Here is an 11,704-nt window from a genome sequence, read left to right as displayed (position 1 = left end):
CTCTGTCCAATATATTTTTTGATTTTTTTTTTTTTTTTTTTTTCTTTTCTCCATGCTTCAGTTTGGTTATTTCCTCGGGTCTTGCCATGGAGCAAATGTTTGTGCTCCCCAAAAGTGACAGCTTCAAGCCCTTCTTTCCAACGTGATGGTATTTAGTGAGGAGCTTTAGGGACATCATTAGGTCATGAGGGTGAAACCCCTATGAAGGGGATTAGTACTCCTACAGAAAGAGACATAAGAGATAATCTCTCTCTTTGCCATGTAGGATATAGCAACATGGTGGTTATATGTAAGCCATGAAGGCCTTCACCTGGAATAAATCTTCCAGCACCTTGATCTTGAAATTCCTAGACTCCAAGACTATGAGTAATAAAGGTATATTGTTTAAGCTACCTAGTCTGATATTTTTGTTATAGCAGAACAAAATGACTAAAGTAGAACTAAATTTCTAGTTTATTAATTATTTCCATATCTAATTAGTGAACCTATCTACTGAATCCTTACTTTTAATTTTCCTTCAGAAAATCGTAAAGTATGTTTTTATTCTCTTCTTTATTTTGCTTCCTTTTTCCTTTCCTTCCTTCCTTTTACATTTCACATTTATCTACTAAAATTCTATTACGTATTTTATTTCATGAATACTAATCATAGGTATTTTAAAGTCTTTATCTGATAATTTTTTTTCTTGTTAATCTGTTTCTTTTGTCTGTATTCTCCTGGTTATTCCTCATTTGCTTTTATCTATTGATAGGACTGGCAATTTTTGTTGAATGTGGACTTTATAGATTTTTATTTTCTATTTATTTTTATTTATTTAGTTTCTGAGATGGGGGGAGGAGCAGAAGGAGAGACAGAATGCTAAGCAGGCTCCACACTGAGCACAGAGCCTGACATGGGGCTTGATCTCATGACCATTAGATTACGACCTGAGCTGAAATCAAGAGTCAGACGCTTAAGTGACTAAGACACCCAGGTGCCCCAAATGTTGGACTTTTTAGATATAATCAAAGGCTTTCTTCTTTTTAAGAATTCATAGAGAATTTACTCATCATTTTGGGTTGCAGTAGCAATAGGTGTATATCTTCTCTTCTAAGTGGAACCAAGGGTTCAGATGATTTGAAGATCAGTTTGTCTGTAGACACTGATCTATTTCCAGTCTATCCTTACTCATATAGTGAGAACTGTTAGGTATTTCAACCTGCGGATTTTTCCAGAAACTCTCTTCCTTGGAAGAGTCTGAAGTCCCATCTTCTGTTCCGTACTACCTCTTACGATTTCTCTTTGTCAGGCCATCACTAACTGCTTTGGAATTGGCAAATACCAAAAGGGAAGACCTGTACCAAATGTTGAGATCACCGCTTGGTATTCCCTTTGCTTTAAATCCTTGGCATCCCGAAAGGTATGAAGTGCCTCAACTAGTCAGTTTATGTATCATTTAAATATTTGGCTGCTTTTTTAAGCTTGTTTGTCTTTATGGTAGAATATACCTGAAACAAGAAAGACATCCGTATGTATCCTGAGTTTGCTCCAGTTTTATTACCCAGCTATTAAATCTGAGTTTTGTCTTCTGGTGCCACACTCTACATGTGCATGGCAATTAATATTACCTTTGCCTGTTTTTACAATACCATCAGTGGAAATCACTTTAAATAACAATTGACTGTTCATATTTTTGTTTAATTTTTAGCTTAAAAATGTTTCTTTATCTTACCTCATTGATGGATTTAACATTTTATATTACATATTTTCTCCAACATTTTTAGCTTTTGTCCCCGCAAAGATTTGTCAAAGTGTACTTGGCATATAGGTGGTAACAAGAGAGTATTTGAAATATATTAATTTTATAAAAAGTACATTTTAAAAATGAATAATGATAGATTTGAAACGTAAAGCGTGATACAATAGAGAAATATATATATAACATATTATTGATGGAAATTTATATTCATGGAAGATATATCTGGGTTTATATCAGGAAGTGACTTGCCCAAAACTGTGGAATTATAAAAGTGCTAGAGTGATCGGCCAGTTCTAGACCTACATGCCCAATCTACTGAATATGTAATTTTTACTTTTAGTTTTTCATTTTCTTAATAGCATATTTGTTTCTTTTTCGCATATGCTTTGATCAATTTTCATAGTGTTTTCCTATTTATTAATGTTGTCCTTTTATGTTTTATTTCTTTAAATGCTTATATTTATCCTCCCTTTGAAGAATCCAACATCCGAAGGTGGTGTGGATCTGATTCTCTTGCTTTGTTTCTTCTGGGATTCACCCTTGCTAAGTTATTTTTCTTTGATTTTGTTTTATTTAATTGTGCTCTCAGTCATTAGATTTTTTAAATATTGTAATATTTTCTGGTCTAGTTTAATGTATCTTCCTATAGTAAGGATATGAATTTGCTTCACATAGATAACTCTTGCTGCTAATATCCAAGAATGCTTTAAATTAAAATTTTATCCCATTTGTTTTTATAATATGCAGTATGAATTCAGGCAGCCAAAACTTTTAAAGGCAATTCTTAAATGATGAATTTTCAGAGTGAGATTTCTATATCTTAGTATAAGTGTTAGGAAAAAAATAAAAAAAAATTAACTTTTCGTTTATTGAAAATTTGCTGGTTAAGGTAACTAAGCTATCTTTTTTTTTTAATGTTTGTTTATTTATTTATTTATTTATTTATTTATTTATTTATTTATTTATTTTAATGTTTATTTTTTTTATTTTTGAGACAGAGAGAGACAGAGCATGAACGGGGGAGGGGCAGAGAGAGAGGGAGACACAGAATTGGAAGCAGGCTCCAGGCTCTGAGCCATCAGCCCAGAGCCCGACGTGGGGCTTGAACTCACAGACTGCGAGATCGTGACCTCAGCCGAAGTCAGACGCTTAACCGACTGAGCCACCCAGGCGCCCCAATGTTTATTTATTTTTTAAGAGAGAGAGAGACAGAGCTCGAATGGGGGAGGAATGCAGAGAAGAGACACAGACTCTGGAGCAGGCACCAGGCTCCACGCTGTCAGCACAGAGCCCAATGTGGAGCTTGAACCCTCGAGCCATGAGATTATAACCTGAGCCAAAGTCTGAGGCTCAAACTACTGAGCCACCCAGGAGCCCCCAAGCTAACTATCTTAAAGACAATATACTATTAAGTTTCTCAGGATCCACATAAGAGTGAAAACATATTGTATCTGTCTTTCTCTGTATGAATTATTTCACTTAGCATAACACTCTCCATTTCCATCCACGTTGCTACAAAACGCCATATTTCATTCTTTCTCAATGCCAAGTAGTATTCCATTGTGTATATAAACCACAATTTCTTTATCCATTCATCAGTTTAGGCTCTTTGCATAATTTGGCTATTGTTGAAAGTGCTGCTATAAACATTGGGGTACAAGTGCCCCTATGCATCAGCACTCCTGTATCCCTTGGGTAAATTCCTACCAGTTTTATTGCTGGACCATGGGGAAGGAGAAGGGGGAAAAAAAAAACTTAGGAAGGGAGGCAAACCATAAGAAACTCTTAAAAACTGAGAATAAACTGATGGTTGATGGAGGGCAGGAGGGAGGGTGGGTGGGAGGGAGGCATTGAGGAGGGCACCTGTTGGGATGAGCACTGGGTGTTGTATGGAAACCAATTTGACAATAAATTTCATATTAAAAAATAATTTTAAAAAGACTAGTTACATACTAGGGCTTTTCTACTTTTAATATCTTCGTGGGAAAGTGCTTATATGTACAGAAGTACGTAATTGTTTTATTGTTTTTAAAGTCAATAAAAAAAAGTTACATTTCAGACATATGTTACCCTTGCCCCATTGTATCTCTTTATAACAATAGGATACAAGATACTGGGCGATAGACATATAGGCTCATACTTTCTGTTTTCTGAAATTCTTTCAACAAAATATATATGGAAAGATACCTAAATATCTGTCTATATCTATGATACATGCAGAAACATAGGTAAATTTCTTGTAGAAAAAAGAAAACATTTGAGGAAGAGATGAAATACTAAATTGACTTTATATATCAAAATTCAAAAATGAAACAAAAATATAAAACATTTAATTAAGAAATCTTTCTAATTCAGAATGTCATTGTGCTACATTTTTTGTTACTATTTGCATTAATGAGACTGTGATGTCCTTAAATTTAATTGTCTCATGGGATGAAATGCCTCTGTATGTAGGAAAAGCAAATTTTATGAATTATAGCAAAGTCATTTAATATGCATCAAATTATCATAGAAGTACTATTTTTATTTTTCAAATAGCTTTTTATTCCCATAACTGGCAAGATATAATAAAACAATAATATGCAAATCTGTCCGGAAACTCAGCGGATTGCTTCAAAGTAAAAGTCATGGACCTCTAACACAGAAAGGGGCAAAGATTAAGTGTATTGAAAATAGTTTTGTGTAACAAGGATTTTAATTCCCAGCCAGTTGTTAACAGAAGCTTAGGCCATTCACCTACTGAGTGATGGCCTCTCCTTCCTGCTTGGTAAAAACAGATGTCATTAAAGATTTGAAGAATGCCACTGAATAACAAAATAATACTACACTTTGCATGTAAAAAGAGTTCATTTGCAAATAGATCATCTCCTTACAATTTCATGCCTGAGAAGTTAAAAATAAAATAACAGAAACTCTTTACCTCTTCTTGAGAAAGGCTAGGATAAATGAAAATATCTTAAGCATATACTTTTTTTGGGTACTTTCTCTAAGTGTTAATTTCAAAGATGCAAGGAAATATACAGAATTTTATCTACTCCAAGTAATCAGATTATGGAGAGCTATAAATGTTTATTACTTTCTGCCAGCAGGAGATGCTATTTTCAAGATAAAAATTAAAGAAAAATACATATTTCCCTTACCAGAGAAAAGAATGAACTTTAAATGTAAAATGTAGCTTAGGTTGTTAAAGGTAAATCAATGGCCAAAATAATATGCTTCTCTTCATGCATTACATTAAAAATATAGAGAGAGTTTTAAAAAATATAGAAACTGAACATTCAAACATTGTTTTATGTTACATGTTTCACAATAATTCATGAAAAGAGCAGATAGTAGTTATTTTTCATTAAGCTCTATTAGAATTTTATCTCTTACTGGACTATTTCAGTTTTTTTGAGAACTTAAATGGTTATTTAAAAATACTATTTCCTTTGACACTATTTTTAAATAATATTAAATCTGTAGTAAAATTAAAGCTGACTTTTCTATTAATAGCTATGTCAACAAAAACATTTTACTTACTGGTGTTTCAAAAAACAAAATATTTACGTATAATTTTACTTTCTCCTGAAAAGAAATTCCATTTTAAAAATTTATGGTAATTTTAATGATATAATCACATCGTATCAAAGCAAACTGGACAATATCATATCTTGTTATTGTACAAGAACACTGTTAATTATCACCCATTAATAATGCTTGATGCAACAAGATATTATTGTTAGCATAGGTAATTGTAGCACTCTATAAACACAGGCATATAAAAGTAGGATTTCTCTAAGAATATAAATTAGCAACAAATGTGATTTAACATTTAATTTTTTGTTTATTTATTTATTTTTGAGAGAGAGAGAGCAGGGGAGGTGCAGAGATAGAGGAAGGAGAGAAAATCCCAAGCAGGCTTTGTCCTATCATCCCAGAGTCCTATGTGGGGCTCAGACTCCAGAACCATGAGATCATGACCTGAGCTAAAGTAGGAAGCTTAACCAACTGAGTTAGAGCCCCATGTCAGGCTCTGTGCTGACAGCTCAGAGCCTGGAGACTGCTTCAGATTCTGTGTCTCCCTCTCTCTGACCCTCCCCCATTCATGCTCTGTTGCTCTCTGTCTCAAAAATAAATAAATGTTAAAAAACATTAAAAAAAATAAAAAAGCAGATTTTGATTATGCTCTGGGAAGCTATCACTGAAGCCAAGCATCTCCAGCAGTAAATCACCTAGCTGCTACAGCAGTGCTCTGCTTTAAGCATTGTATACTTAAAATACTTCCTGTGTACTACTGAGGTATTTATCAATATCCTACTCAATTTATGTATTAACTTAGTTAGAATTCACATTTATTATTGTCTTTTAAATTTTACCACTTGCTGTTTATTGAAGTTGTTCAGAGTCAAGTTATTCCACATTAAAGAAAATTTGCCAGCACGGGGTGGCTCATTCACTTTGGCTCAGGTCATGGTTCATGGATCTCACGGTTCATGGGTTCGTGCTGCATCAGGTTCTGTGCTGGCAGCTCAGAGCCCCGAGCCTGCTTCATTTTCTGTGATTCCCTCCCTCTCTGCCCGCCCACCCCCCACCTGCACTTTGTCTCTGTGTCTCTCAAAAATAATAAAAACATAAAAAAATTAATAAAAATACATTTAATAATTAAAAAAAAGAAAATGTTGATGCCCTTTTGGAAAGTTGTATGAAATACAAGTATCATACTTTCTTGGAAATCTTAGCTAAAGTTTCTCTTTTTTTAATTTAAAAAAAATTTTTTTAAACGTTTATTCATTCTTGAGAGACAGAGAAGGACAGAATATGAGTGGGGAAGGGGCAGAGACGGAGACACAGAATCCGAAGCAGGCTCCAGGCTCTGAGCTGTCAGCACAGAGCCTGATGTGGGGCTCCAGTTCAAGAACTGTGAGATCATGACCCGAGCTGAAGTCGGATGCTCAACCGACTGAGCCACCCAGGCGCCCCTGTTAGCAAAAGTTTCTATAGGAATTTAGCCACGTCACATTCTTAACACATTTGTGGTATGCATTTTTTTACTTGTTTGTTTGTTTGTTTGAAGCTTTTTCTTTTTTTCTTTTTAATATAATTTATTGGCAATTTAGCTAACATCCAGTGTATACATTGTTCTCTCAGCTGTGGGAGTAGATTTCCATGATTTATCACTAACATATAACACCCAGTACTCAAAATGTTGTTTTCCTATATAATAACAATGCATATCTTTCTATTTTTTAACTACACTTTTTGACTTTCTGTGGTATTTTTTTTATTTGACTTACAAAGAAATGCACATATTTAATGCATTTTAATATGTTACATGTATTTTAAAATACTTTCCTATTTGATGACTCTGGACATATGCAAATAACCTGAGATACCATTACTACAATCAAGAAATAAATATATAATACCTCCCAAAGTTTCATCATGTCCCTTTGTTGTTGTTTTGTTTTTTTGTTTATATATTGGAACACTTATTCTGAAAATATCCATACAGTTCAAAGTGACCTATAGATTCAATGCTATCTCCATCAAAATCCCAATGGCATTTTTTTTTGCAGAAATAGAAAAAAAATCTAAAATTTATATGGAACTACATAACACTGAGAATACTCAAGAGATCTTAAGAAAGAACAAAGCTGGTGGCATTATACTTCCTGATTTCAAAACATATTACAAAGCTACAGAAATTAAAACAGTATGATACTGTCAAAGAGACAGATATATAGGCGAAAGGAACAAAATAGTTCATAAATCAACCAACATGTATACAGCCAAGTGATCTTTGATAAGGATGCCAAGAATATGCAACAGAGAAAGGATTGTTTCTTTTACAAAGAGTGCTGGGAAAACTAGAAGTCCACGTGGAAGGAAGGAAGGAAGGAAGGAAGGAAGGAAGGAAGGAAGGAAGGGAGGGAGGGAGGGAGATAGGGAGGGAGGGAGGAAGGAAAATAAAAAAAGAAAGAAAAAGAAAGGGAGGGAGAGAGAGAGAGGGTGGCAGGGAGAGAGAGAGATAGAAAGAAAGAGAAAAGGAAAAGAAATTGGATCCCTACTTTACACCATACACAAATATCAAATCAAAATGGATTAAAGACTTGAATGTAAGACCTAAAACTGTAAAACCTGTAGAAAACAACCTAAAAGAGAGGTCTTGACAATGATTTCTTAGACATGACACCAAAGGCACAGGCAGTAAAAGCAAAAATAGACAAGTAAAAATGCTTCCACAAAGCAAAGGAAACAAGTGACAGAATGATCTATGGGAGAAAATATTTGCAAGCTGTTTATCTGATAAGGAGTTAACATTATACATGTGTATTATTTTTAATTGGGTTACTCCAACAGATCAATAACAAAAAAATAAATAAATAAAATGAGTAACCCAATTAAAACATGGGTAAAGGACATGATCTGACATATCTCCAAAAGAGTTATTTAATGGGTATAAAATTTCAATTATGCTAGATGAGTAATTTCCTAGAGATTTGTAGTTTAATGTGCCTATAGTTAATGTGCCTATAGTTATAGTTTGTTTTTGTTTTTGTTTTTGTTTTTTGTTAGGAGAGCAAATCTAATGTTAAGTTGTTCTTACCTAAAAAAAAAAAATAAATAAATAAAAGAAAAGAAAAAAAAAAGAAAGACACAAGGGAAATTTGGGGATTATAGATTTCTAGTGTTTAGACTTTTTGTTTTGTTGTTACACAGTGGTTTTAATATTTTTTTACTCATTTAAAAAAATTAATGTTTACTTTTAAGAGAGAGAGAGGAGGTAGAGCACAAGTGGAGTTGGGACAGAGAGAGAAGGAGTCACAGAATCCAATGCAGGCTCCAGGTTCTGAACTGTCAGCGTAGAGCCAGATGCAAAACTTGAACCCACTAACTGTGAGATCATAACCTGAACCAAAGACACCTAGCCAACTGAGCCACCCAGGACCCCATATTCTTTTTATTCTTATTTTTTAAGTTTTTATTGAAGTATAGTTGAGGTATAAAATATTAGTTTCAGGTGTACAATATAGTGATTTGACAATTACACAGTTGCTGTCTGCCACCATACAAAGTTTTTACAGTGTTATTGGCTATATTTCCCTATGTTCTCATTTCTATGACTTATTTTATAATGGGAATTTTGTACGTGTAATCCCTTTTACCTATTCAGCTCACCCTTCCATCCCCCTTCCCTCTAGAAACCATCAATTTGTTCTCTGTATTTATGAGTCTATTTCTATTTTGTTTATTCTCTAGGTCCATCTCTCCTTTTTTTCCCTCCGTTTGTTTGTTTTCTTAAATTCCACATATGAGAGAAATCATACTGTAACTTTTTTGTCCGTTTATCTACCATGGACATATCTTTCCTTATCTTGTACGGAAGATTGTTTGTTCTTGTTTCTATATCTTGACTTTTGTAAATAATGCTGCCACAAACATAGGGATACATACACACACACACACACACATATATAATTTGAAAATTATATAGATATACATATATAATTTGAAAATTAGTGTTTTTGTTTTCTTCAGGTAAATCTTCAGAAGTAGAAAAACTGTGTTGTATAGTATTTCTAATTTTAATTTTTTGAGGAGCCTCCTTACTGTTTTCAGTAATGGCTGAATCACGCATAGGTTGAAAAGACACATGATGAGGCACAAAAAACGTCTATTTATACTGAATACACTGAGATTGTGGGGACAGTAAACACGAAACTTGTGAGTCACTGGAATTATAGTAAAGGAGGTCACTCCTATTTCTACCCTCAATTTCTAGATCCATCTGTAGCTCTTTGGGCCACAACAATTTACATTAGCTGTTCAAAGTCAGAGCCCTCAAATTACAGTGTCTGTTCCATGGCTGGCTTCTTACTTGATCCATTAATAGCTAACTTTAATGTTTTATGAAGCTATTCTAAGGCAGTGAGGGATATTATAGGACCAGTGGTTCCAAATGTCACACCTCCATTACGTAAAATGCTAGATTCCAAATTCCATGTTTATACCTCAGATGCCCTGACAACTATTGGGCAGTGATGCTACCTGAAGCATAGTGAGTAGGGGAGGCAAATGAATGATAACTGATGGCAATTTCACATAAATATGAATGGTTTTCCTCCCCTGGGTGAAAAACTTGCAGCCTATTAAACATGACATCAAGTGGCTTAAATGGTCTTCATCTGGGATGAAGGACCCAGCTCGGTTTCCATTACTGAAAGATCAGACATTTTTGGTCCCAACCTCGGTTGTCTTGATTGTAGCACCATGGCTACCCTGTTATTTATTCCATTATGGTGGCTGTGGGCAGAATTTCTCTGGCTTCCATTGCTCATGTCATCCTGTCCGCTCAGTTTCTTAGTACCTCCTCTATACTCTCATGGGTATTGACATACATAAGACAAAGAGTTTCACACATAGTCAATACTCACATGACTCCATTTGTATGCTTCTTTCCCACACCGCTTAGTCCCTAACTTACCTCATTCCACCCTTCAGGCTCTGGATCGACTAGCCATATATATCCTTATTTTAAGCCAATATTCTCTCCACAGAAAGGAAACATGCAAGAGTACTGCTCAAAACTCTTTTGACTAAGAAGTTTTCACCATTCACTACTAGAGTCCTCCTTGAATGAAGCTTCAGCATGACAGTAGTGAATTTTTGGATTGCATTAACATATCATGTTGAACTATTTATAAACCAATCCCAAAATTTGTCTTGTCAGTTGGTCATAGGGAAACATCTGTAATGTCTTGTAGTTGAGGGGGATATTTCAGTGCAACAGAGATAGATAAATTATAGACTAGGGCTATAATTTAACTTAGGTTAAACCCACTTGGTTGTGATAAATTAAAATTTGTATTATATTTATATATTGCTGGATGTAATTAGCTAACATGTTGGAGAATTTTAGTCTGTAGAATTCTTTTTCTGTCAAATTTTTGTCTACTTTTGGTGTCAGAGTAATAATATCAGCTTCATACAGTATCTTAAGGAGTGTTCTGTGATCTTTCAAATTTTGGACAGGTTGTGTAGAATTGTTACTGTTTTTCCTCAAATGTTTGATAGCAGTTATAGGGGTCTGATTTTTCTTTCTTGGGAAGGCTTTAAATATAAATTCAATTTCTTTACAAGATAGAGGACAGTTTAGCCTTTTAATTTATTTTTAAGTGAGCTAGCTATGACTGTTTTATCAGGTTGGCCATTTCCTCTCAGTTTTTTGTCATGGGATTTGTATTGCAACCTTATCCTTGGGGTCTTAATGTTCTGCTTTGGCTGTTGTTGTTTTGATACTTCCAATGTGTGCCTTCTTTTTGTACTCAGGTTTATCAATGTTTTTGATATTTTTAAACACAAAGATTTTGCTGCATTTATATTTTTCAGTTGTCAATTTTATTGATTTCTGCTCTTTAATATTTTCTTCCTTATACTTGTCTTAGATTTGTTATTAATTTTATCGCTTCTCGGCCTTTTGGCTAAGATCAAGTGTAGATTTGTTATTAATTTTTAAATTTCTTAAGTGGGAAGCTTAAACCAAACCAATGTTTTATCTTTATTTTTTGCTCAAACAAATATTTAATGGCATAAATATTCCTCTAAACACTGCTTTAGCTGTATTATCAAAATTTTCATATGTATTTTTATCTTATTAAATTAAAATATTTTCAAATTTTCTTGTGATTTCCTTTTTGATTGAGTCATTCATTGTTTTTTTTTTTAATTTCCGAATATTATGAGTAACTTTTATCTAACCTCTTTTTTGTTAATTTTTCAGTTAAGTCCATTAGTAGCCTAGAACATACATTCAATAATTCCAAGTCTTAAATTTGTGAAGGTTTGTTTTACAGAGGAGAATATAGTCTTATCTTAGGGAACACAAACATACGCTTGAAGAAATATTTACTGTGCTCTTACTGGGCTTTCTAAATGTCAATTACGTTGGGGTGCCTGGGTGGCTCAGGCATCTGACTTTGGCTC

The 11,704-nt window shown here is 33.9% G+C and overlaps 1 pseudogene; it reads left to right on the top strand.

Moving 5' to 3' along the window:
• Positions 1–11,182: 11,182 nt before the first annotated feature.
• On the top strand, positions 11,183–11,300 carry LOC112867113 (U2 spliceosomal RNA; annotated as a pseudogene).
• Positions 11,301–11,704: the final 404 nt, after the last annotated feature.

The sequence above is a fragment of the Puma concolor genome, chromosome A2 (assembly GCF_028749965.1).
Source record: "Puma concolor isolate L17-30 chromosome A2, mPumCon1.1.hap2, whole genome shotgun sequence".
NCBI lineage: Eukaryota > Metazoa > Chordata > Mammalia > Carnivora > Felidae > Puma > Puma concolor.
Note: the sequence above shows the minus strand (reverse complement) of the source record. Positions and strands in the feature narration are given on the sequence as shown.